This window comes from Ursus arctos, chromosome X (genome assembly GCF_023065955.2).
Source record: "Ursus arctos isolate Adak ecotype North America chromosome X, UrsArc2.0, whole genome shotgun sequence".
Classification (NCBI taxonomy): domain Eukaryota; kingdom Metazoa; phylum Chordata; class Mammalia; order Carnivora; family Ursidae; genus Ursus; species Ursus arctos.
The window spans coordinates 6352349-6376804 of record NC_079873.1 but is presented as its reverse complement, the minus strand read 5'-3'; the positions used below and the strand labels follow the sequence as shown (position 1 = coordinate 6376804).

Sequence of the window (24456 nt, the reverse complement as noted above, 5' to 3'; positions counted from 1 at the left end):
TCAAACTAGGGGCTGTGAACAGTCTTGAAATCAGTCATGCTGAGGTACCAGAGTGACCTCAGAGAGCATTTGGCGCGAGCCCTTAGCTGGCAGGAACAATGCAACAATTTCTTTATCCTCTCGGGCACAGTGTCACATGGGTGCTTCGTGACCGCATTAGGACGAAAATGCAGTAATTCTGTTCCCACGCAACGGCTCTTTCCAGGGAAACATTACTCTGTATAGTGGACGAGAAAACCCAGAACCCACAACTACATGGTTCTCCTTGGATTCAGTGCAGGAAGTCACGCACAGTCAAGAACTGATTCACACCGGCTCCCATCACCCCAGTCTCAACAGGACAATCAGCCTCTCTGCAGACGTCTTCGTTTCCCATTGTACGAGGCTCACCGGTGGGCTGTGAGGACAGGTACGGTGTGAGAAGTGACAGCGGGCACGAAAATCATGAGCATCTCACCAGTGCTGGAGGACAGAATCATCAAAGGGACCTGGAGATTGCTTATCTGACCGTATCAGTTCCTGGTTCCTTCAAACACAGTGAAGCAAGGGGGAAAATACCAACTCCGCCGAGCAGAAAGCCTTCCCCCAGAGCACTGTGGAAGGTGAAATTGAGACACTGCCCTGTGGCCCCGATAAGCAGCAGGATGAAGGTAAATGACCACTGGAACCTCTCTCAATCACACGGTCTGAATCACAGGTCAGGAACCCAGAGTACTGCCAAAATTTCATTGTTTGTCCTCGAAAGCGTGTTTTCTAACATATTCCCTGCACTGCCAACGGCCTTGTCGTTCTGTTCCTTTCTCCCTTCATACACACACACACAGACACGCACGCACACACCTGACGCCCGATCTCCGCCACGCTCCACTCTCCGTGTACCATCACGTAAAGCCTCTTCCGCTGGCTAACAGGAATTAACACTCAAAACACCTTGATCCAGGCATGAAGAATGGAAAGAGAAGTTCCGTTTCCTCCCAGCCGGCCTCCAGCGACACGCTTTCGGCTCAAGTGAGGTTCCGGGGCTTCTAAGAGGGTCTGATCTGCCGCAGTGGGGGTGCCCTTCTCCAAAACAGACCCTGCTTTTCTAAGGGCTAAATTTTGACTTTCAAGAGGTCGGCTCATTTTAATGGAAATTTTAATTGAGACAAAAGCACAGGCAGAAATCACCAAGATCAGAAGCATGACAACATGTGAAATTGGCAGATGTCCCTCTGAACACAGCAGTTAAGGGTCTTTCTCAGTTTTTAATGAAGCCAAGCCCTTCTAAGCTAGTTCACATACTTCTGTTTTCGTCTCCTCTCTTACTACACGTGAATTTCTAGGTCATCTGCTTGTCAGACACACCAACGTGCGGTCCTGACAAGCAGATGAGAGGCAAGGCAATGTCAGTTGGGAAAAAAATGGAAGCATCACACACACAGAGAATAGGGAGGGTGGGGGGCGGGGAGCACCATGGGTGAAGGGCGTCAGAAGGTGCAAAATCCCAGCTATACGCTACGTAAGTGCTGGGGATCTAACGTAAGCATGGCAACGACAGGCAGTAATATCACATTATGTATTTAAATACTGCCAACACAGTAAATCTTAAAAGTGCTCAACAGGAGAAAAAAGAAATTTGTAACTGTGTAGTGATGCATGTTAACTCAATTTATTATGGTGATCATTTCACAGTATGTACATAAGTCATGACACTGCACACCTGAAACTAGCACAATATCAGTGTCAATTATATTTCAGTTTTTAAAAATAAGGGCACCTGGGTAGCTCAGCAGTTTCTTGGTTTCGGCTCAGGTTGTGATTTCGGAGTGGTGAGGTCGAGCCCCGCGTCAAGCGGTGCACTCAGCAGGGAGCCTGCTTGAGATTCTCTCTCCTTCTCTCCACCCCTCCTGCTCACGCTCTCTCTCTAAGTAAGTAAATAAATCTTTAAAAAATAAATAAAATAAAATAAAATAATAAAATAAATAAAATAAAGGATGGAACAGCCTTAGTGGGTCCTGAACTTCTCTGTGCACCCCATGAGTCAGGAAAGGTATTTTCCCACACAGGGCATCTAGCGGAACAAAAGCCCTACTTTCACAATTACTGAAGCATTAATACACACAAAGAGAACCATTTCGATTATTTCTGTAACTTGCCGGTAGCCCCCGAGAGGCGATACCCCGTGGATCGGATCAGATCGTAGCAGATTCTAGGTGACACAGCATCCCCTGCAGCAAATGCTTCCCCACCTGGCTTTCCCAAAGCAAACGTTTACTTCCGCTTGCCATACACAACAGAGGCGAGGAGCAGAGAAGCTTTACCTCACCACATTATACTTCGGTTGTCCTGCCAGCAAGCAATTCCTGATTTCTTCTTCGTACCGCAAACATTTCAATCACCAAAATAAAACAACGTGAGTGTAGGAAGAATGAGGCGGTCAGCCTCTCACTAACACGCCGCCTTCCTTTAATGAGGTCAAAGTTTTCTTTCTGCCACACAGCCAGCAAGCACCAACATGCTAAGCATCGGCCCCTGAAGACCGGAGACAGGATTTATAGCAAGGTATAAAAGGCTAGTCTGTGGAAACTTGATAAATGACCCTTAACCACAGAGTGCAACTTGCATTGCAATGGACACCACTGGCAACTGACCAATAATTCTCATATGCTCACTACTGTGCGGAACAAAAAAGAAATTTAAGGCATGATCTTTGCTATCAAGAACTTGGCAGTCTTGCTGGTGAGGAAAAAGAAAATACATAATAGAAATAGTTGACAAAGGGCCACCTGGAGAAAAAAAAATACTAAGCTCACAATGGAAACCTCCTAATACAAAACAGATTTTTCAACACCAAATAAATGGTCCGTTTATTAGCTGAGCGATAGTACAGAATTAATACAACTTAAAGGATTAATGCAGTACAAACCAAAAATCAAAAGTCGCAGATATCACAGAGACCCAGTCGAGACCCATGAGTTTTAACTTGCTTCTATGCAGCCCTCTGTGAGAGTTTAAACAACATGCTTGCGCTCCTCAGGGGGTCTTTATAGGGAAAGGATCGCCAATTCCGCTTCCTTGTTGGTACAGTCCTGCAAGACAAGGTCCTCACACTCCAAAGTGCACGAGAATCCCCTGAAAAGCACCTGTTCGTGCTGTGAACGTTGAACATTCGGGCCCAGGATGCAATGCCGAGTAGAGGCCGGCGGTCTGGTGCATTGTCAGACGGTTTAGCAGCATGACTGGCCTCCACCCACCAAGATGCCAGGAGCACCCTCTCCCCTAGTCAGTGACCACAGCCAAGAATGCCTCCAGACATTGCCTAATGGTCCCAGAAACACCGTGGTGCTTCCCCCACTCCCCCGGCCAGGTGGCTCTTAGGTGCAACCAAAGAAGCTGAATATTTAATGAGTACGGACTGTACGGAGCTGATTCTCCTGCACACAACCGAGTGTATCCAGTTTCCCCCACTGGGGTCATCTTCCACCCCAAAACAAATCCCACTTCCTCCCTCCCTCCCTGTACAACAAATATACATTTGCGCCCTTGGCCATACAACTTTAGAGGACCTCCAGACCAGCACAGCCCTCCCACTCCACGGATGTTGGATCTGGCCATGCGGCTTGTTTTGGTCAGTGGGATATTAGTGGGCGTCACAGGCAGACGTGTCAAATGTGTCCACACGATTTAGCTTGGCCTCTTCTCCTATCAGACAGAAGCAACATGACAATCTGCCCTAGGGGTCCACGGGCCAACATTCAAGCGTGTCCCCAAGCTGCACCCGCAATCCCGGTTCCTTCCAAAGATGGAAAGCAACTCCTGCTTGGGCTCAGAGGGAAACCAAGACTCATCAAGTGGGCTGTATCATCACTGAGAGGCAGACAAGACAGATAGTTTCATGGCACCCTGACTTCTAACTTACTCAAGAGACAAACAGCAAATATTAAATAAATACATGAACCTTGTAGGCTTCAGAGGAAAAACTTAGGAGACAGAAACCAAGAGCATCCATGTAGTGGGGAGAAGAACGACCCCCCAGAGATGACCATACCCTAACCCTGGGACCCGTGAAATGTTTGACATGGAAAAAGAGACTTGCAGATGGGGTGAAATTAAGGGTTTTGCGACAGGGAGACGATCCTGGATTATCCATGTGGGCCCAATGTCGCCCAACGTGGGGAATCTTTCCACGCCGTGCTCAGAGGGGGGTATAACTACAGGAGAGCAGAGAGATACCATTCTGCTCAGTGGTTTGGAAGATGGAGGAAGGGGCCACAAGCCAAGGAACACAGGTGGCCTCTAGAAGCTAGAAAGGCAAGGAAGCAGACTCTCTCAAGGGCATCTGGAAAGGAATGGAGCCTCGTCGACATCTTGATTTTCACACAGTGACACTCATGTCAGACTCCTCACACCTCTAGAACCGTTAAGATGATAAGTTTCTGTCACTCAAGCCAGTAAGCCTGGGGTCATCTGTCACCGCAGCAGTAAGAAACTAAGACAGTCGGTTAAAAGGAGAGCAACCAGGAGAACACGTGTGACCTTCCCAGTAAACACTTGGCTGGAGGAACACGCAACCCAGAAAGCCATGGCCCACAGATGGCTTGAGAATAATCAGCCTCCATACTCTCCCACTGGACCCCAGGACGGGAATTATGGTCCTACACAGACAGAGGGCTTGTAAACGCAGGAAAGTAAACAACCCCACGATTCCGTTCCGGTGTCAGTCAAGGTTGTGGCTTCGGGGAGGCCCTAGAAAGAAGCCAAAGTCTAGCTGGATGGAATCCCATGACCTCAGAGCTGGAAGGAACTTCACACCACACCCTCGGAAAATTCAAGCTTCCTATGCTTTATCCCAAGAAACGACTTTCGAAAACCCCACCCAAAAACGTGGCCCAACGGAGGGGTCAGCAGGTACCGCGCTGACCACAACTGTTTGCGACCCTGAACTTTACGGGAAAAGAGGGAAGAACGGCAGACAAAGAGAAGGAAGAAGACTACCGTTTACGCCAGACTGGGAGCCGACACGGAAAGAAACCATGAACCCTTCTCCACTTTAAAGGTAACCAGAGACGGGGGAGTCTCTGGTTCACGCATCCCCCGACGTTCTCCCAGCTCGATCCCCCACCCCGCACTCCAAGGCTTCCCGGGCGACCCAGAGCTTCCACAAAATGTGTACCGAGAAACTGTGCAACAGGTGGTATGCGTGGAGGAACCTCAGAAACACTGAGTGAAAGCAGCCAGACACGCAAGTCCACATATCGTCTGATTCCGTTCATAGGAAACGTCCAGAATAGCTAAGTCCAGAGACCCAGACAAGCAGATGAGTGGTGGCCAGAGGCTGGGGGCTGAGGGTGCGGGGAGATGGGGAGTGACAGCTTACCGGGTATGCGGTTTCTTTTTGGGGTGATGAAAACATTACAAAATCAGGCAGCAGTGGTGGCTACACGGCCTCGTATACACCAGGAAAGCCCTGCGGTATGCCCTTCATGGAGGGGGGGGAGCCCCACGGGATGTGAAGTACATCTCCGTAAAGCTATCATATTAAACAAAACCAAACACAGAAGAAGAAACTAAGACATTAGCTCATGATTACGAGTCACTGCAAATTTGTAAAAATGTAACCATCCTAACTAGCTGAGCCTACTTAACCAGTCTGGAATCCTGCACAACAGTCCACTCCAAGCATGTCCTGAGTAAAGATTCTCAGACAGTGAGCTGAGGGCAGCAGCCAAAGATGTGAACCTGTGACCCAAGGCAACACGGAATGGACGGATTCGGGAGCAAAGACGGAAGACCTGGGCTTGGTGACCAAGTGCAGGAAGGTGGTGTTACAAAAAAAAGGGGGTTGCAATGATTTAAAGCTGCTCTCCAAAATAAAAGAAGTATCTCCCCACCACCACCACCAAAAATAATAATAATAATAATAATAATAATAATAATAATATAACACATGCATCGGCTATGGTAGTAAACATCTACTGATAACCTCTAGCTGCTCCAAATTAATGAATTCAGATTAGACTCCTGAATAGGAAATTGAAAATAAAATACACACTGAAAATAAAATAGGGTTATTGGTTTGGGGCTGGTGGTTTTAGGTGAGAAGGGGTGGGACACAGGAGGGACGGATTTGGTTTCCCTGGGTGAGGAAAGGTAGGTGAGGAGCGAAGCTTCGCCCCACGGTCCCAGGGGACACAGCAGCACCAGGGGGCCCTGGGCACAGCACCTGGGTCCAAGCCAGCCCCACGAGGCTGGGTGCTGACCACAATGCTAGGCCCCCTCCTCAGAAGGTAAAAAGGCATCAGTCAGGTCCCCAAATAGTCCAATAAGGGCAGACCCCTGCAGACGAGGCTATCATGGCTGGCATTGGGGTGACATGAGCAGCCCGACCCAGCAATCCTGAGTTTTCCTTCCTATTAGTGCCTTGGGCATAAGGAAGTAAAACCCAGAAGCCAGGAGGAAAACAACCACCACACAAAAATGGGAAGCCTGGTGGTAAAAACCACAGGCGACATTACAAGACGTTACAAGACGAGGAACCGTCTAGAGAGATATTTGGAACAAATAACAATGAGGGAACCAAAGTCTATGCAGACTACCTTTGAGGCCGTGGCTCTCAACGGGTACGTGGTCTAACACCAGCAGCTGGGAACTTGCTAGAAATGCACAGTCTTGGGCCCCACCCTCAATCTACTGAATCACAAAGTCTGGGGATGGGGCCTGGCCATCCGTGTTTTCACAAGCTCTCCAGGGGGTTCCGGCACATGGTGAAGTGTGAGAACCCCTTGTCTGGCGACAAAAATATTTACAGCAGCATTATTCTTAAGGGTCAAAAGAACGTTAGCCACCCGAATGTCCAACCACTGGCGCATGGATAAAGAAAACTGTGCCGTGTGCATATCCCAAAGAATCCCACCTGGCGACGAAAAGGAATGAACTCGTGATACGGGCCACGACACGGATGAACCCCCAAATCATTATGCTGAGTGGAAAAAGTCAGGCAAAGCCACAAGGGCATACCCAGTGATTTCAATGATATAAAATTCTAGAACACTCAAACTACCCAATCCAGTAATAGAGAGCCGATCAACGCACCACCTGGGGGCAGGGGTGCAGCGAGGCAGAGATCCCAGAAAGACGCGAGGAAATGTGAAAGCGACAGAAGTATCGGCTTCAATACATGTAAGCAGATACATGGATACATCACCTACACACACTTGTGAAACCAGCACCACAGTCAAGATGAGCAACCCGACTACAGACACAATGTAAATATGCCTCGTTTACTGCACTTCAGTGATATTTAATACAGCTGTGAAGAGAGCGAGCGGATGGAACGAAGCAGGACAGGACGCCACTTGGATAAAAACACAAGACTGCATGTTTGTACACGGACAGCCGAACATGCTAGAGGCAGACCGATCCTGCCACACGCTGTAGAACGTTCATATGGATTATTCCGGGAGAAGAGGAGGAAGAAGATACAACTCCCCATTGCTTAAATTCATGGAAACGAGCATATCCTCTATCCTCGTATATTACCTCGGGGGGAAAAGCCTGAGCTTGCAACAGGTGGAAGAAACAAGACTCAAGAAAGGGGATGTTAGGAGGAGATCTTGCATCTTGGAAGACGCCAAGGACGGAGGGTTGGGGGTAGGTAGGAGGAAGAGGCCCCGCAGGGCAGAAGCCAGAGCCGGAGGAAAGGGGAAGCTGTTGCAGGGAGGTGCAAGACAAGAGGACGCAGGTGTGCAGGATGGAGTGGCAGGCAGGGGCCCCGAACTTCTCAGAGGACTCTGAGGCAGATGGGCCCAAGGAAACTGAAAAAGAAGGGTGCTGGCACAGCGTGGGCCATTAGTGCCCTGTGCATGTCAGAGGGGCGACAGAAAATCCTAGAGAAACCAGCAGAGACCACGAGGCCCGTAGGCGGAGGGAACCCCTTCCCCACACTCCTCACCTGACCCAGCGGCCCTTCATGCAGGATCCCCCAACTCTTAACATGATCTCATACGAGAAGCTCCTCCCGATTCTTTTTTTTTTTTTTTTTTTAATTTGAAAGAGAGAGAGAGAGCGGGAAGGGGGAGGGACAGAGAGACAAGCTGGGCGGGGAGCCCCACGCTCAGAGGGGAGCCCCATGTTCAGCGGGGAGCACCACACAGGGCCCAATCCCAGGATCCTGAGATCATGACCTGACCCCAAGTCAGATGCTGACCTGACTGAGCCACCCAGGCGTCCCCCGTTCCTCCCGATTCTGAGCAAACTACTTCCCACATGGTTCCACAAGGAGAGCCCGCAGAAATTCCATCACTACCCAGAGCAGAAGAGGGAACCGAGGCATGATGCCTGTTCTTCTTGCCTTCTTCTCCCTCTCCCTACTGCTCCCTCTCCCGGGGAAGGGCAAGGAAGTCCACCAAATCGGGCCCCCCCATCCACCACCCAGTAAGCTCAACCAAGCACAGAAGTACTTGCTCGGAGAAAAAGGAAATCTACAGAGACAGAAAAGAGATTAATGGCTGCCCGTGGCTGGGAGGTAGGAGCCAGGATTGATGGCAAATGGACACGAATGACCGTATTGAGGAATGAAAATCGATTATGACGATGGCTGCACAACTCTGTAAATTTACTAAAAATCATTCAGTCGTACGCTTAAAATGGGTGATTTTTATGGTATGTAATTTATACCGCAATAAAGTGGTTTCAGAAAATCAACTTGATATAAGTCAGATTTAGAGTTCTCTATTAAATTAACCACCACCACAAGCGGGTGTCCGCAGCAATCCAAAGGCAAAGCAAATACCTACAGCAAACCCAAAGGAAACACAGTAACACACGGCTTGCAGCAAGGGAATGACAATCCCACCTGAATCCACAATGTGTCCGTCTCAATCCTGTGAACTAAATTAGGCGGAACACTACCAGCTGCCCAACCCAGCGGTGTAGACGGAGAAACTCCACTCCGCCAACCACCGGGGCCATCAGAAACCCACACCGAAAAATACACTTGTTGTCCAAATACAGAACAGTCAGTGGAAAAGCAAACAGGACAGGAAACAGGCTGAACACCTACTCTGAGATGGCCCATCGCGCCCAAACTTCCCTCATGGCAAATGTCTTGCCCAAAAAATGGGACCCCTAGCTTCTCGCTGTATTGTGCCAGGCACAGAACACAGAGGCCACTAAGAAAACCAAAATTCACAAACGACAGCTTATTCTGTGTGCCATTTTATATCTAAACATGAACTGGGAAAGAAAAACATACAGCCTCATTTCAAGTAACTTTCCAGAAAACATGCCCAGGATAATTAAAAAAAAAAAAAAAATTACAAAATGAAACTAGAAACTATTACATGAATGTGCCCTGTACTGCCTGAGATAAAAATGAAATATTTCCATGAGCTAATCTTATTCTATATTTAGTTTGAGTCTACGAATATAATTAACCAATGTTATATAATTTTGGTAACATTAAATTTCCAATTACAAAGCTTCACGTACAATTCTTTGAACTACAATTGATTTTTTTTATTTCTCTGGAAAAATGAAGATAGCTAATTTTAATAACCCAATCTTCCTAAGCTAAAGGAACTGCCTTCTCTGATATAAATTATGTAAACGGTACTTCAACAACAAAGCTATCAACTAATTTGTTTTCATACTCTCTTTCAAAGGTTAGCGGACTCAAAAATTTAATGTTCTGACGGCTTTAAGCATTTGCCCTGTTTGCCTGCACTCCTGCCTCGTCCACCTATGGACGCGTCACGTTCTCAGAAATTATACACAGACGTGCACGTCACCACTACCTGAGGGATGCATTCAGGAAACAGAATCAACTTTCGTGCAGGCTTCTAAGAAGAGTCTCCTTTTAGGGCCATTTTCCGAGATACATCGCTGAACTATTATACCGGGTAATCTGGCAGGCAAATAACCAAAACAATACCGATTAGCATTTCCCCCAAAAGCAAAGACAGAAGAGGATTCCGGTTCAGAGCTGAAGTGATTCACGGGTGTCTGGCTGACCTAGTTGCAATATGAAGTCAAGACCTGGACAGAGCTCGAGGCATCTGGCTAAAAGCAAAGGACTTGGTGTAACTTCTCTTTCTTCTTAAAGGGGCAGGTGCAGGGGCACGTCAAGTACATTCCCAAAGATGCTAATTCTTCCTTATCCACTACTAGAACTTTCCCGTACTGATCTCTGGAAAGGAGAGACAAAGGTGACACGACAGTACAAAGAAAATTCTTCCTGTTTCTCCTCTTCACAGGAGGCGCCTTCTATGGCCATAAAGAGAAGCGATTTTTTTTTTTCCAGTAGGAGATATTTCAGTCTACCGACAGACAAATGAACGTGTGTGTAGATCCTGACGCCCGTTAATGACGTTTGGCACGAGCTGTCCTGGGGGTTTGCAGAAGTGAACATTTGTTCACCTACAGGCCTTTGAATTCACTTGCAAATCTCTGGGCTTTGTTTTACATACAAAGTTACATTGCAAATTCAATATTCACAAAGGGAAAAATTGATGTGAACACCAAAAATGACAGAAAAGCCGAAGCTAACCTATCACTCATTTCAAGTTAAACAAACAAACAGACTGCTGTGGAAATCCTGGAAAGACTCGCAGCTGACACTGAAGTCTCATGAAAACCAAACCTTTACCCATTCTCAGCAAATGAGCTCAGACAAAAGACCTGACATTTGTGCCGGTGAGCGCTGATTCTCACCTCCACAGCCCACGATGTGGTCTGAATCATGAATTTCAGTTTTATATTTATTTGCTCTCTGTAACACCAGTAATACAGCATCGACTGAGTTTTCTTTTTATTTATTTAGTTTTAAGTAGGCTCCCCGTCCAGCGTGGAGCCCAAGGCCAGGCTTTAACTCACCACCCTGAGATCAAGGCCTGAGCTGAGATCAAGAGTGGGACGCTTAACCAACTGAGCCACCCAGGGACATCCCGAGTACTTTTCTCTTAAAAAGCAAAACAAAACAGTAAACACCTCTACTGTGAAATATTTTTTTAAACGTATTTCGTAACAACCATGACCTACCAAATAGGTCTTTGGAGAAAGACCCAACAAAAAAACAGCCAAAGAAAGCCAAAGACTTTCATGACAATGCCGTTCACGCACCCTCTCCTGTTGGTTGTCTTCTAACGTCTGAATCTCTCCTACAAGCCTGGTTCTCAGGAGCCCTGAGGGCAACAACCATCAATGAAAGCAGCAGATTTATAAACAGAATTAAGTGATTATGAAAACACTGCGGAGTCACGAAACGCATGAAAAACACAGCACTGGTCCAAGATTTCACCATGCACCTGCAATGGAGGTGCCGTCACCTGGTTCGACAACACGGGTGTTCTTTTCAGCTTTTATGAAACACACAAAACCCAGCAGATGAAAGCACGCACACGTACAGGCACACTCTGGCGGCTGAAGCCAGAGGAAAGGGGGGTTCACCTGTGTCCGATTTGCATTCACATACTTCAAAATTGCCCCCCCCCCCGCCCACCACCTCTGGGGACCCACTCAGTGATGTCTGAATGTCTTTGCACTGCATATCCTAAGTAGTGAAAAAGTTTCTAGCACATGCCCCCAACCCAGAGAATTTATTAACTATGTACAACATTCGACTAACATAGGCATTTTTCACAAACCACAAAAGTAAGACCCAAGTATCACACAGAGTAAGTGGACACTCTAAATTTCTTCCCTCGCTCTAATAAACCTCGCCGTGCACCTGAAAGTGGACATGAAATCGACTTGGGAGACCACTTTGGGGATTAAAACCTGACACTAGGCAGTTTGGCTCCCCCTACCCCAACAAAATGTGGAGACTATTGGCTGAAAGGAAATGCACTGAGAAGCCCATGAAATTTATCTGAGTGTCCCATGAAATGTATAAGGCAACTCTAATTTCCACAGGCCTCTCGCCTTGTTCTCATCTGCTCTACAATAATTTCCGTCATGCACTAGACACGTGAGATCATTAATTCTTGTCTTCATCAACTTCTGAGCTGGGTACACCTCGACGTTGTTTCTCCTGGTGAGGCTTTTTAAAGCATTTCACTATCCCCGGAAATGACTGAAATTAGCACAGAATCACCCATGCATCTTAGAAACACAAACCTAATGCGATCTTTTTTCATAACCAAATTAAAAGTTAAACCAAACCGCGTCTCCCAGACTGATCGGCAACTGTCAGGAACGGACAATCCCTGTTTTCAAGTCGATAATTGTGAATACTTGAGTCTGTACCAACACCGAGTTGGCATTAAAGTTGGGTGGGACTCAAGTGCCTGATAAGGATTGTGCTGGAAAGAGAACCGAAGGCAGGGACCCAAGTTTAATCCATTCCCCAGATGAACCAAATGGTAGAGACATCAATCCTCAGGTCAGCTGCTTGTATCAAATACAACCCACAACACTCCTCAACCACCCAGAACTTTTTTTGGGTTTTGTGTGTTTTTTGCTTTTTGGATTTTTTTTGGTGTTGTTGTTGGGTTTTTTTGGCAAGCACCCAGAACTTTATAGATGCTGGGAATTAGGTTTGCATGTTGATGCAACAGATTTCTGCATGACGTGACTCTGGTGACAGACTGCCACTCCACTTTCTCATTTCTCATCTTCAAACGCATGTCAGAATTACAAGGATAATTGCAAGAGAGGAGCTGACCCGGTTAAGACTAAGTATCCCCTGCACTCAGAACAAAAATCACTGCTCAGTTGTGCTGAATTTTTCTCCCAATTCTTAACGATGATTTATATGGTCTTACAGTATTAAAACATTTGTTATTTCTGATCTAAGAAATAAAACAGCATTACGTACAGTAAGCTTCTTTTTGTCCTCCTTTGTGGAAAGGAGGGATCTCCTATTGGGATCTTCAAACAAGCAGAAACATTTGCAGCACTGAACAATACTAGGTGTTTGCACGGACTCTCAGGCCTGATGACGATGGGCAAGCAAGCTGATCACAGGAAGGAATCACGCTCTCTGAGAAAGGAACTGTGTCCTCCCAAGCTCACTCCAACATGGGTGACGCTGGGTACCTAGCTCTCAGTAGACTTTACAAAAGTTTCCAGTTTCTTATAAAGTGGGAAGGTAATCAGGCTTGGAGGGTGGGAGTCCTACCTCCTCCGACCTCTGCATTCTCTCTCAGGGCTGGTGGCAGGTGTTCCAGAAAGGAAAGTACTCTGAGCTCTATTTAGGGTCATAGTTTCCAGGTTCCAAGGATGCAAGTGAAGAAAACTCTCATTTTCTTTTAAGCCTTCAGGCAACATGCACCAAGGTAGGGGAAGAAAAAAAAAAAAATCACAGGAATTCAAAGGACACCCTTTGCAAGAATAAACACTGTGAACTGTACCATAAGCACTGTTTGTGCTTCTTTTCCAGAGTCTTGTGAGATTGGAAAACTACAACACTCATAATAATGACTCCGAGGCACCCAAGGGCCCAAAGTGTCTGCTGAATTGCTGGTGTGTGTGTTTGTGTGGGTCTGTGTGTGTGTGTTTTAAGTAAAGTATGCAACATATCAAGGATAAGTTATTCTAATGGTGAGTAAACCAACAGTCAAAGCATGGGGCATAAATAACCATCAGTTTCCCTAAACTTTTCACTAACATCATCCTTAACCATTCTTTTTTTTTTTTTTTAAAGATTTTATTTATTTATTTATTTGTCAGAGACAGCCAGCGAGAGAGGGAACACAAGCAGGGGGAGTGGGAGAGGAAGAAGCAGGCTCCCAGCGGAGAAGCCTGATGTGGGGCTCGATCCCAGAACGCCGGGATCACGCCCTGAGCCAAAGGCAGACACTTAACGACTGCGCCACCCAGGCGCCCCAATCCTTAACCATTCTTTAAAAAAAAAAAAAAGCCAACCCAACAACTGAGCAGCATCCCTTTTCCAAATGAAAATCCTGCCACAAGAGAGACAGGAAAAGCCTCAAGATCAGCTCACCTACCCTCTGACTCGTGAGGACGCACACAGGTTTTCAACGACCTCACACAAGCAGGCGGACCACCCAGAGCAGGACGAAAGCAGCCAAAGCCAAAACACCAAGTCAATTCTTCTAAAAAGATGCCATTCCTTAGGAGATCACACAAAGTGAAATTATGGCCCAAAGTGAAATGCAGGCCAGCAATTAGATGGAAACACACACTTAGGAATTCATGTGTTTCCTCCAACGATGTAACGCAAATGCAACATTGTCTCTAGCTTGTTGTATCACCCCACTGGCAAAACTGCAACACCTCCATGTGTGGGTCCTGTTTTTGAAACCAAAGACAGGACTTTACAACCTACTGATACATTTCACATATTAAATGTCTCTCGGGAGTACAGCAGAAAGATTCGGGAAACATTCCTCTGAAAGTGCATCAGAAAACACCCCATTTCGACTCATTTGACAGCAACAATTAATTGGCATAGAAAAGAGCTAATCTTTGGCAGCCCCAACAAGACACCTGATATTCTTTCTTACCAATATGATTAAGCGGCAGTCAGGTTTTCTTCTTGCTTTTGATAATACCCACAGTGCAAACCCTGTGTTCGGAGGCAAACACACGGGCTCAAGTGTGCAAAAGTGTGAAGTTCGCAGTCATCAGAGAGAAACACAAAGGAGGGTACTGGGAGAGTGGAGGGGTTCCCCTAGATCCTGAGCTGAATGCAATTACCAGGACCTGGAGGGCGGAGCTGACAGGCCGGCACCTTGGTTAGTGCTGGGGGGGGGGGGGGGGAAGGGCGGGGGGGAAGCTGGGTGACCATGGAGGCACCACAGACACCTCTGGGGTGATGGACTAATGTTCTGCAGCCCCATTTTGGTGCTGGTTACCCAAACCTACGTGTGTGCTAACATTCATAAAACTGTACACGTAAAGAGATAATAGTCAATATTCTCAAATAATAACAGATTATATATATACATGTGTATAAACCAGCCCTGAAATTTAACTTAGGGGTGGGGGAGGAGAGAGACAAGGAAAGAAAGGAAGCAAGTGCTGGACACCATCATAACTAATAAAGATGCATTTGCACACCCAATTCCCAACCTCAGAGTGGAGGAAGATATCAGCATGTGGGGCTCTGAGCACAATAATCCTACCTCCTTCCAAACCTGAGAAATAAACTCTATTTTCTCTCTAAGTAAATGAATGACAGAGAAAGAAACTGATCTGCCCAAAGAGGCAGTAAGGGCATGGGAGCTGGCTACAAACCAACGTTCCCCCGTGGCCACGTCATCTGCCCCAGGGCCACCAGGAGCCCAAGAAGGACCCCCGCGCAGGCCGAGTGTGCATGCACCCCTCTGGGGTGAGCAGGACATGGGGCCGCGGGTGGGCTCGGGATGCCCGGGCACGCAGCAGAACCAGCCTCTAGGCACTAAAGGCGCCCCTTTCCAGCTGAGATTTGGAAAATGCAGGTCCATGTCCGGCTCCCCTCGTTTGCTAAATTCGAGCAGTCGAAGGAACGGATGGACACTGACGCAGCATGGCGTACTGCGGGCAGCCAAAACTTCACTCACTTGCCCGCACCCTCCCAAGCGCCGGGACGGCCTGCAGGTGCTGGGGTAACCTCGCCTCCAGGCTCACCCACACTGCGCTGGGTAAAAGACAGTCTGCGCCAACAGGAGACAGGTACCGTCTTTTCCGTAATACATATCAAAAGCACACAGAAGCTGACGGAAACTAAGACCTAGCCAATGTGCAACACAACAATAGAACCAAGAGGAAAAAGCTGAGAAACACGCCATCAGGGTGCATTTGCGTCTGGGGGCTCTAAACCACTTGGGTTGAGGGGGACCTTTAGGCAACGAACAGCCCCCCCCCAACACCTGTTGGCCTTGTGTCCATTCCTTCTTGCAAGTCCACTCACTTCTACCTCCCCTCTATCCCTCCTCCTGTGAGCATCAGAAACTTCCTCTCTCAAACTGCGATACGATGTGATTTACTTCCTAACGGATTCCCAAAAAGCACACGTGTACCGTGAGAATACAGAACTTAATACGTAGCTTTTGCTTGGCACCCACGTCCCCCCTCCCCAGATTCTCTGCCACATGTAGTCATATACTGACTGTTTAATTCAGGGCTGGCATCCCCACCCTGGCACCTCTGGCATTTGGGTCCAGAGCATTCTTTGTGGTACGGACTATCCCGTGCAATGTAGGACACCTGGCAGCATCCACAGACCCCCCTAGATGCAAGGAACACCACCATCCCCCTCCCCCTATATTCCTCCCCCACTCCGTGTCAACCGAAAATGTTTCTAGATGTTTCCTTGAAGGTAGTGGGCAAAAATGCCCCCACTGAGAACCCTTAATTGACTGCCAGATTCTAGAGTTCACTGCTCAAAGCACAACTGTCATAAACCACCATCTCCCCTGTCCTCCTCTCCAAAGCCGTCCCTGTCTTTGGAAGGGAATGTCATCCCCATCTCCAGCTCTGTTCCCACCTGCCACAGCACCCAGTTTCCTCTGCAAGACTGAAAAATCTCTTTTCCAGTGTCTTCACTTTAAATCTGCCCCAATTCCATTTTCCACTGGCTTCCAGTTCACGTCTGCAGTCTTCGGTCATGTACGGACTGTCAACAAGTATTTCAGAGCAGAGACACCGGAGCGACCCTGCCCACGCCCTGCACACAACCATCTTTAGTCAAGTTCCCCGCACGCTGGTCAAGAAGCCACCCGGGCAGCGAATTCCTTAATGACAGCGTTTTTCCCTTGAGGTCTTCAATGCATTTTCTCAGACCAGGCTCTCTGTGGCCCATAGAAACATGTTGACTTTGCTAGGCCCTTCCCACATCCAGCTCTTATTTTGGCTTTGCTGGGTCTCATTTTGCCAATCTGGCCAGGGTAGTCCTTTTGGTCAGGCCCCGTGGAAAGGATGGAGGGGAGAAGGGCCGAGGAGGGCAAGACCCAACGGGAAAACTCACATCCAGTCTCTGCTCAGGAGGCCAGTTACTTCCTTCATACTAAAAATAGTTGGGGTGGGGGGGACAGGATTTACCGTTCCAAGTTTAAGAAAAAAAAAAAGTGTTTACAAAATGACTTTAGTCTTCCTTCCTGATTGAAACTATTTTTTCAATGTCTTTAAGGGTGAAAAATTAACAATTTAGTGGACGTAGCACATTATTTTTTTCTTTTTTATGGGGGGAAAAAGGGCGCAAACGCAAGGTATCAGGAAAGCAGAGCTGAGACAGCATCATGTCAGACACAGAGCCTCTGGGACTGTCATCTAGGCCGGGCACTGGGCCTGGCGGAATCCGCACGCGCCAGCAGAGAGCAGGCAAGGGGCAGTGCCAGGTATGAGCCGAGCTGGCTGAGGTGGTCGCCGACCCAACAGGTGACTAGAGACTCTCAAATCCAGGCGCAGAGGACCTCCATGAGCTGGCTCTCTGGGCCTGGCCTCCCGCAGCAGAAACCCCTTTCCCACCTCTGGGAGACAATCGGGGACCACCTCGGTATTTAGTAAGGACTTTCAGCCACACACGGACGGGTCACACCAGAGCCTTGAGGAAGCAACAATGAGTGAGGACAAAGGGCAGAAGGGTGGTCTGGGAGGTCACCTCTCTGACAGACACGAAATTGGGTTTCCCCCATCCTCATTTACAAATAAAACGTCTAACCCATTACTATAAAAAATACAAAGAACTGTGAAAAGGACACATCAACAAAGTAATGAAAATAACATCCTGACTCAGGGACCTGGCACACAGGAAACAGCTATAGCACTCAGCCATTTTTTAAAAAAATACTTCGACGATTGTGAAATCTCACTTTGTTGGAAAGACTCCCTATCAGCCTTTTTAATACCAAAGAGTCTGACCTCAAGAGACGGAACCTCAAAACTCAAGACTCAAACTTCCAGGGGGCGGGGGGGGGGGGGGTGCTGAAAGCCTGTGGTAGCCATAGCAAGCCAAGGCTGAACACATCACACAAGGCCACACCCGCAATCACCCACACAGGGCCTTACCGAGGTCCACAACCTGGGCTCCCGAACAGCCCAGGGGACGCTCACCGCAATCCGCGTAGGCCGGCATCTTGGGGACGGGCTAAAGGCTCTGGCGTTTTTCAGATGGGAACACCAAGGCAGAGATGCTACCTGCCTCCCCCACGGTTAAACACGCAGGGGGAGACGCTGACTTGGGAGTCCCGGTTTTCTAATTCAAAACTGATCCCATGCACCCCGATCCAAAACCTCAGCTCTCTTGGGGCTCCTGGGTGGCACAGCGGTTAAGCGTCTGCCTTCGGCTCAGGGCATGATCCCAGCGTTATGGGATTGAGCCCCACATCAGGCTCCTCCGCTAGGAGCCTGCTTCTTCCTCTCCCACTCCCCCTGCTTGTGTTCCCTCTCTCGCTGGCTGTCTCTATCTCTGTTGAATAAATAAATAAATAAAATCTTAAAAAAAAAAAAAAAAAAAAAAAAACCTCAGCTCTCAACTTCAGGTTAAGAATCCATTCACTGGGGGCTGGCTCAGCCAGTAGAGCACCAGACTCTTGATCTCAGGGCCATGAGTTCAAGTCCCACGTTGGGCAAGGAGAAAGAAAAGAAAAGAAAAGAAAAAAGAATCCATTTGCTGAAATCACTTTCCTGGGTCAATCACTGGCGGAAATGGGTCTTTTTTTTTTTTTTTAAGTTTACCTGTGAATTATTTCAAACTTTTATAGCTTCTCCCCTCCCCCCACAAAAAGTACACGGTTTTATTAATATTTATTGTAGTAACTACAGGGTAGCACGCTCGAACAGAACTTTCTGCGTGTACTGTGCTAATATGGCAGCCACCAGCCACTGACATCTACTGAGCACGTGAATCATGGCTACAGGGACTGAAAGAACAGAACTGTTCATTTTCCGGAGTTTTAATTAATTTGAATCTCAATGTTCACATGTGGCCAGTGGTTACCATACTGGACAATGAAGCTATAAAAGCAATTCCTCCACTGTGGTCAAAGTTTAGATTCTAGAATCAAACTCTTGATTCCTCAGAACTACGTCTGTGTCTACACACAGGTTTTTTTTTTTTTAAAGATTTTATTTATTTATTTGACAGAGATAGAGACAGCCAGTGAGAGAGGGAACACAAGCAGGGGGAGTGGGAGAGGAGGAAGCAGGCTCATAGTGGAGGAGCCTGATGCGGGGCTCGATCCCATAACGCCGGGATCACGCCCTGAGCCGAAGGCAGACGCTTAACCGCTGTGCCACCCAGGTGCCCCTACACACAGGTTTCTATGCAGACTCTCATTCGTGAACGTGTGTATGTAACTTGAAGAGCTTTAGATGTCCAAACGTGAAAACTCATGCTAGGGAGACATGAAAACAGGAACATCAAGCTTAAGAGCTGGGCTTGAGGAATCAGACAATCTTCCCTCCGCTATGTATTAGCAAGTCAGTGTTCTCGGCAGCGGAATGGAAATAATAATTGCTAGGCACAGGGCATTAAGTGCCTGTAAAATCCTCAGTGCACGGCATTCCAATAACATAAAGACAATTATTTGATTTGCACAAGAGCACAACTAAAACTTACAGGCAGCTTTACAGTGTTCAGAAAACTTACACATTCTTTCTGTCCTCACAATACACAGTGAGACCACGATTTCAATCCCCCTGTTTTATTTTTACACGTGTAGAAATGATGCTTAGAAAAGCTGCAGGCCTTCAAGGTCAGCAGGGCGGGCCCTTTCACTACTTTAGGCCAAACGGGGACAAAGGCTAGGTTTCTAGCCAAGCACATGTGGCAAGACTGAGTTGGATTCAAGGGCTCTGTCCACCTCTTTGCGGGCTCTAGAACCACCGAACCCCTCCTAACAGTCCATTCAGGGACACTCCTGATGCCATCGCCCAGAAGCCTAGAGCTCCCACAGGTGAAGGTAAGATGAAGACCAACCATGAGGTCACATCCACACCATCCCTACTCAGCCCATTAAAACATTCAAACAGGAAGGGTGAGGAAATGGGGGTGTTGATAACTGCTGGACTGATTAAGCTCTGTCTACAAGCAAAAAGAAAAGCCAACCCCAGAGGATCGTGTAACACTTGCCCCGCAGTGCACACCACCAGCTAAACTACAAAAAAAAAATCTCAATTTTTGTCCCACAGGTGTGTGTTCACTTAAGGACTGGAATCCCCTTAAGGGCCACTTTAGTAAGTGGGTCAAGAGATGAACTTCAACTTTTATCCCTGGATTAGGTATCCAGCTGGCTGGTTTTCCAGGAGAATCTGCAGCACACTGGAGACATGAAGATCCTTTAAAATAGAAGTGTCATCTTCACGTCTTCATCGTGCCATATTCAACATTCTTGCCCCCACCCCCACCACCTCTTTTCTAGGAATGACTAGTTGTAAACTTTTTATAAAACCGTCAAAAGCCATTTGCTACCCGGAAGTCACCGCTTGGGACCTTCGCAGGGCTCTCCCTTCGCCCCCTTCCTCTCCCCTCCTCCTCCCATCTAGAGTCCCGCCCCTCCCCTTCCAGGTTAAACCAGGGACTCAGGCGGCGCATCAGGAGAGAAAAACATCCAGAAGTCGGGTCAAGCCACATGTGACAATACAAACCAGAAACGGCTGCAGATGCAAGAGAAGGTGGGTTTTTGTTTCTTTAGGGGTTCTGCTCCACAACATCACCGACTAGGGGGAATTTAAAAAACCACCTCCGACTCTAACTTTGTGGAATTTCCAATGCAGTAGGCTCGGATAATGCCAGGCGGTGCAGCGAGTCGGGGCCGAGGCCTGACCGCGCGCTCGGGCAATGCACGTGAAGTCCAAGCCCTACCCCAGCGCGGGCGGGCCTCTAGCGACCCCAAATTGTCATATACCAGGCGGTCACCGACGCCCGAAGGCGCAGCCCCACGCCGTTCCGAGCATCGCCCCCTCGCTGTAGGGATGGTCCCCCTGGAGAGCACAGCCCAAGACACGGATCTGGGGGCACCCCTCCCCCGAGCCCCAGGAGCCCAGGAGCAACAGGTCTGCACCCTCTCCAGGCCGCGCTCTGCAGACCCCCGCCTCACCAGGGGCGCCCCCCACACACACACACACACACAGATGTCGTCCTCTGCCAGGTCCCCTCGCTCGGGCCGGGGAGCTCCGGACTTCCTTGACAGTTTCTGCGTTTCGGAAACTGAGCAGCCGCCGGGCCCGCGCCGCCTCGCCCGCCACTCACTCCGCTGCGCGCGGCCGCGCTTCCACCCGGTCCCGGGCGGGCTGGCCGGCGCCCGGGGATGAATGGGGCGCCCCTCCCCCACGGGGGGGATCCCGCGGCGGCGCAGGTTCGCCCAGCCAGCCCCAGAATCAGCAGACAAAGGGACACCGGGGGACAGACAGAGCGCTTCCCCAAACTTACCGCCCGCCTCCCCCTCCCCAAGACGAAGCCCCCCCCCCGCCTCCGCCCGCCCCCGACGCGCCGGCACTTTGGGGAGCGGCCACATCGGGGTATTGTTCAGCCTGCAGGGAGCGCGCCGCACCCCAGCCCAAGCCCCGGGGACAGTTGGGGACCTGCCCCTCCAGAGCCCCGGCGGCGGGCGGAGCGTGCGGGCGCCCCGAGCCGCCAGCCAGCCCCCCACCCCCACCCCCGCCGGAGAAGTTTGCGCCCCCTGCCCCGCGCCCGGCCGGCCGAGCCCCGCGCACTCACCTCGCCGCCAGCAGCGCAACTTGTGGCGGCGCCGCCGCGCTCCGAGCCTCCCTGCCGCCGGCCGTCGCCGAGCCCCGGCCGTGCCGCGGCCGAGGAGGGCCCGGCGCCCTGGAGCAGCCGCGCGCCGCCCCCGGGCCGCCCCCGCCCCGCCGCCGCGAGTCCCCGAGAGGCGCGGGCGCTGGAAAGTTTCGGGTGCCGAATGGCGGCCGAGGGCGCTGCGGCGGCGGCGGGGCGGGGGCGCTGGCGGCTCCTCGCTCCCGAGAGCGGAGAGTGGGGGGGGGCTGGGGCGGGAGCGGCGGCGGCGGCGGCGGGAGAGGGCGGGACGGCGGGAGGGACCGGCACGGGCAGTGACCTCCGGGGTTTGGGCGGGGGAGAGCGGCCGCCAGCGCGCCGACCCCGGCCGGGAGAAGTTCCAGGGGGGCTGCTGCCGCCAGGGCCGGCCCCTCCCCCACAGCCGGGGCGGGGGGGGGGGAAGAGCGCGCCCCAACCCGTCCCCTCCCCCACGGCCGGGGGAGGGGAACCCGAGTCCATTCGGCCCCGCCCCTGCGCCCTGGGGGGGCCGCGTCCCAAACCTGCCCCTCCCCCACAGCCGGGGGAGGGGACTCCAGGCCCGCCCCTCCCCCACGGCGAAGGGGGGGTGAGTCCGCACCCCCCACGGCCTCTGGGGAGGCCCCGCGTCCCAATCCAGCGCCTATCCCACGGTGGGGGGACCTGCGACCCCACACAGCCCTTCACCCCGCGCTCTCCCCTCGCCCCCACGCCTAGCGTGGGTGAGGGGAATTCGGGCCTCTCCCTTTCCCCGTGGCCTCCTGGGCGATGAAGGGTACACGGGCCTACCCCGACGCAGTCCTAATCCCAAACCCTGCCTTCCCCCCCCCCCCAACTGCCAAGAGGGGACAGGAACCCGGGCCACCACCCCCGCGGTTTCTAGGGGGGAGGGGAACCCGAGCCACTGCTGGAGTGTTACCCTCCCCCACCTCAAAAAAGAAGCTGCTCAGCTGCCCTAACAACCCCCTGCAAGCTGCCCGAGGGTGCATCTCTCAAAATGGGCGGCTTAGAGGACACCCCAAAGGCCTCTTCCCCCTCCCAAAAAAGTGGAGACTCAGGCGGAGCCTCGACCTTTGCAAAACACCTCCCGGAAAGAGCCAGAAATGCTTGGGGAGAAAGAAACTCAGACACACAGAAGTGGAGGCCAGGAGCTCGGTTGAGGAGGGGGGAGCCTGTGGAGCTAGGGGTACCTGGGCCCCCGGGCCTCCTCACTCCCGACCCCCACCACACCCACAGGCTTTGCAAAGGGTTTTATGTTGCAATGGCTTATTCGGCCCAGCCCTAGAGCACCAAAGTCCCCAGAGCCTCTCCCTCCCCTCCAGTTTGGAGACCCCTGCCCACCACTCTAGGTCTTAATTCAATTAAACAGATACCGCGCCCACCACCCAACACTTAAGTGTCTGCTTTGTTGAATATTTTAAGATAACTTTGCCCCTCCCTTTGGTGTATAATGAGCTTTGCGCTCCGAGCCCAGTACACTCAGCATTTTAAACTGTAACCTCACTTGCTCCTTTCTGGGACACTGGACCATTTGTTGTTCAGGTTGTTGGCGGGGGGGGGGGGGCCGAGGTGAGTTTTTAAGGAGCTGGTCTCCATCAAAAAGGCGGACCTAAAAATTACTCTGCCAAATATTGCTGTAAAACGTCAATGATGTAAAACGACTGTTGCTACACCATTATTAGAGCACATCAATAAAAAATACACACTTACACAGTCTCCATAATTGTCAATCAGCAGAATAGATTGTGTCTTATTATGTATCAGTTGCCATTCAAGGCCCCCCAAAAGGACGTGGTGGGGCCTTCCCTTGAGCCTGCCCTTCGTTGCTCCCCGGCTCCCTGGGCTTGTGCGGACTGATGCTGAGGTATTACATGCAATCGAAAAACCAAGGGTGCAATTGAAAGCCCGAGCAAGCTCATGATGCAACCCGGGCCGGGTTACACGTGCTTCCCTTCCCCCACCGCCTGCTGGTGGGAGCGCTGCGTTTTTTCCGCCTGTAGGGTCACATTGTGGTTGATTGATTCTCCTTTCGCCTTGCTCAGTCATTCAGATTTGGAAAGTAAATAACAAGTTGACATCATTACAGCTCTCGGCTTTACGGGGACGCGGCCCTCGGCTACCGCACACTCTCGAGTAGCCGCGCAGTCAAACTGGCCCTCCGGCTTGCCAGCCCTGCCTGTCGTTAGCTGCTTGGAAATTCCGAGCTGAACTTGGTGAAAAGGCCTCTTTGTATGTTTTGATTACTTGGCAGGTGCCAATCATTTGAAGTATAGGAAAGTGCTGGAAATCCTCACTCCAAACTATGACCGCTGTGACCAATTTTCACAGCTGGTCTTCGGTAACTAACATTAGGAGTGAGCTCAGAATCCATCACGTCTCTTTGGTAATGTCCCTACAATCCCAAAGGTCTTCTTGCAAGTAAGGAACACAGCTTATCCTAGGACCCCTAAGGGACTTGGTAAGACCCTGTACAGGAAAATAGACCGCCTACGTTTATCATGACACCGCTGAAATTCCTCTTTCTGAAATGCTAGATGGGTGGTAGGTATGGTAAATTAGACTATTTTATCTCATGTGTTTTGCAGATTTACTCCAATGTGTGTCCTGTAAGGTGGGAGAAAACAAGGAAAACAGGAAATAAAGCAGAAGGAAAGGAGCACTGTGAAAAAAGTAAAGGTTAATATGGAGTGTGTGAGCAGCAGTGATTTCCGCCGGTATCCACGGTGCAAGATCTACGTGCCAAACAATTATTTTTGGTTGCTGGCTGGAGGGAGCTGACAAGAGTCGGCTTGCAACAAATGCTATCAGTATTTCCCCCTAAACAGTAG

At 50.0% G+C, this 24456-nt stretch overlaps 1 protein-coding gene across 5 annotated transcripts in view; it reads right to left on the bottom strand.

Moving 5' to 3' along the window:
- TBL1X (transducin beta like 1 X-linked) overlaps positions 1–23446 on the bottom strand; it is a 213502-nt gene extending 190056 nt beyond the window's left edge. For 2 of the 5 annotated variants that reach the window (XM_057309974.1, XM_057309978.1), the window contains exon 1: positions 21581–21691. The gene's annotated coding sequence lies outside the window, so the exon portion shown is untranslated. Of the gene's footprint in view, positions 1–21580; positions 21693–23338 lie in introns of those variants that run through there. The other 3 variants (XM_057309977.1, XM_057309975.1, XM_057309976.1) reach the window with 3 other exon arrangements.
- Between the last annotated feature and the right edge of the window lie 1010 nt (positions 23447–24456).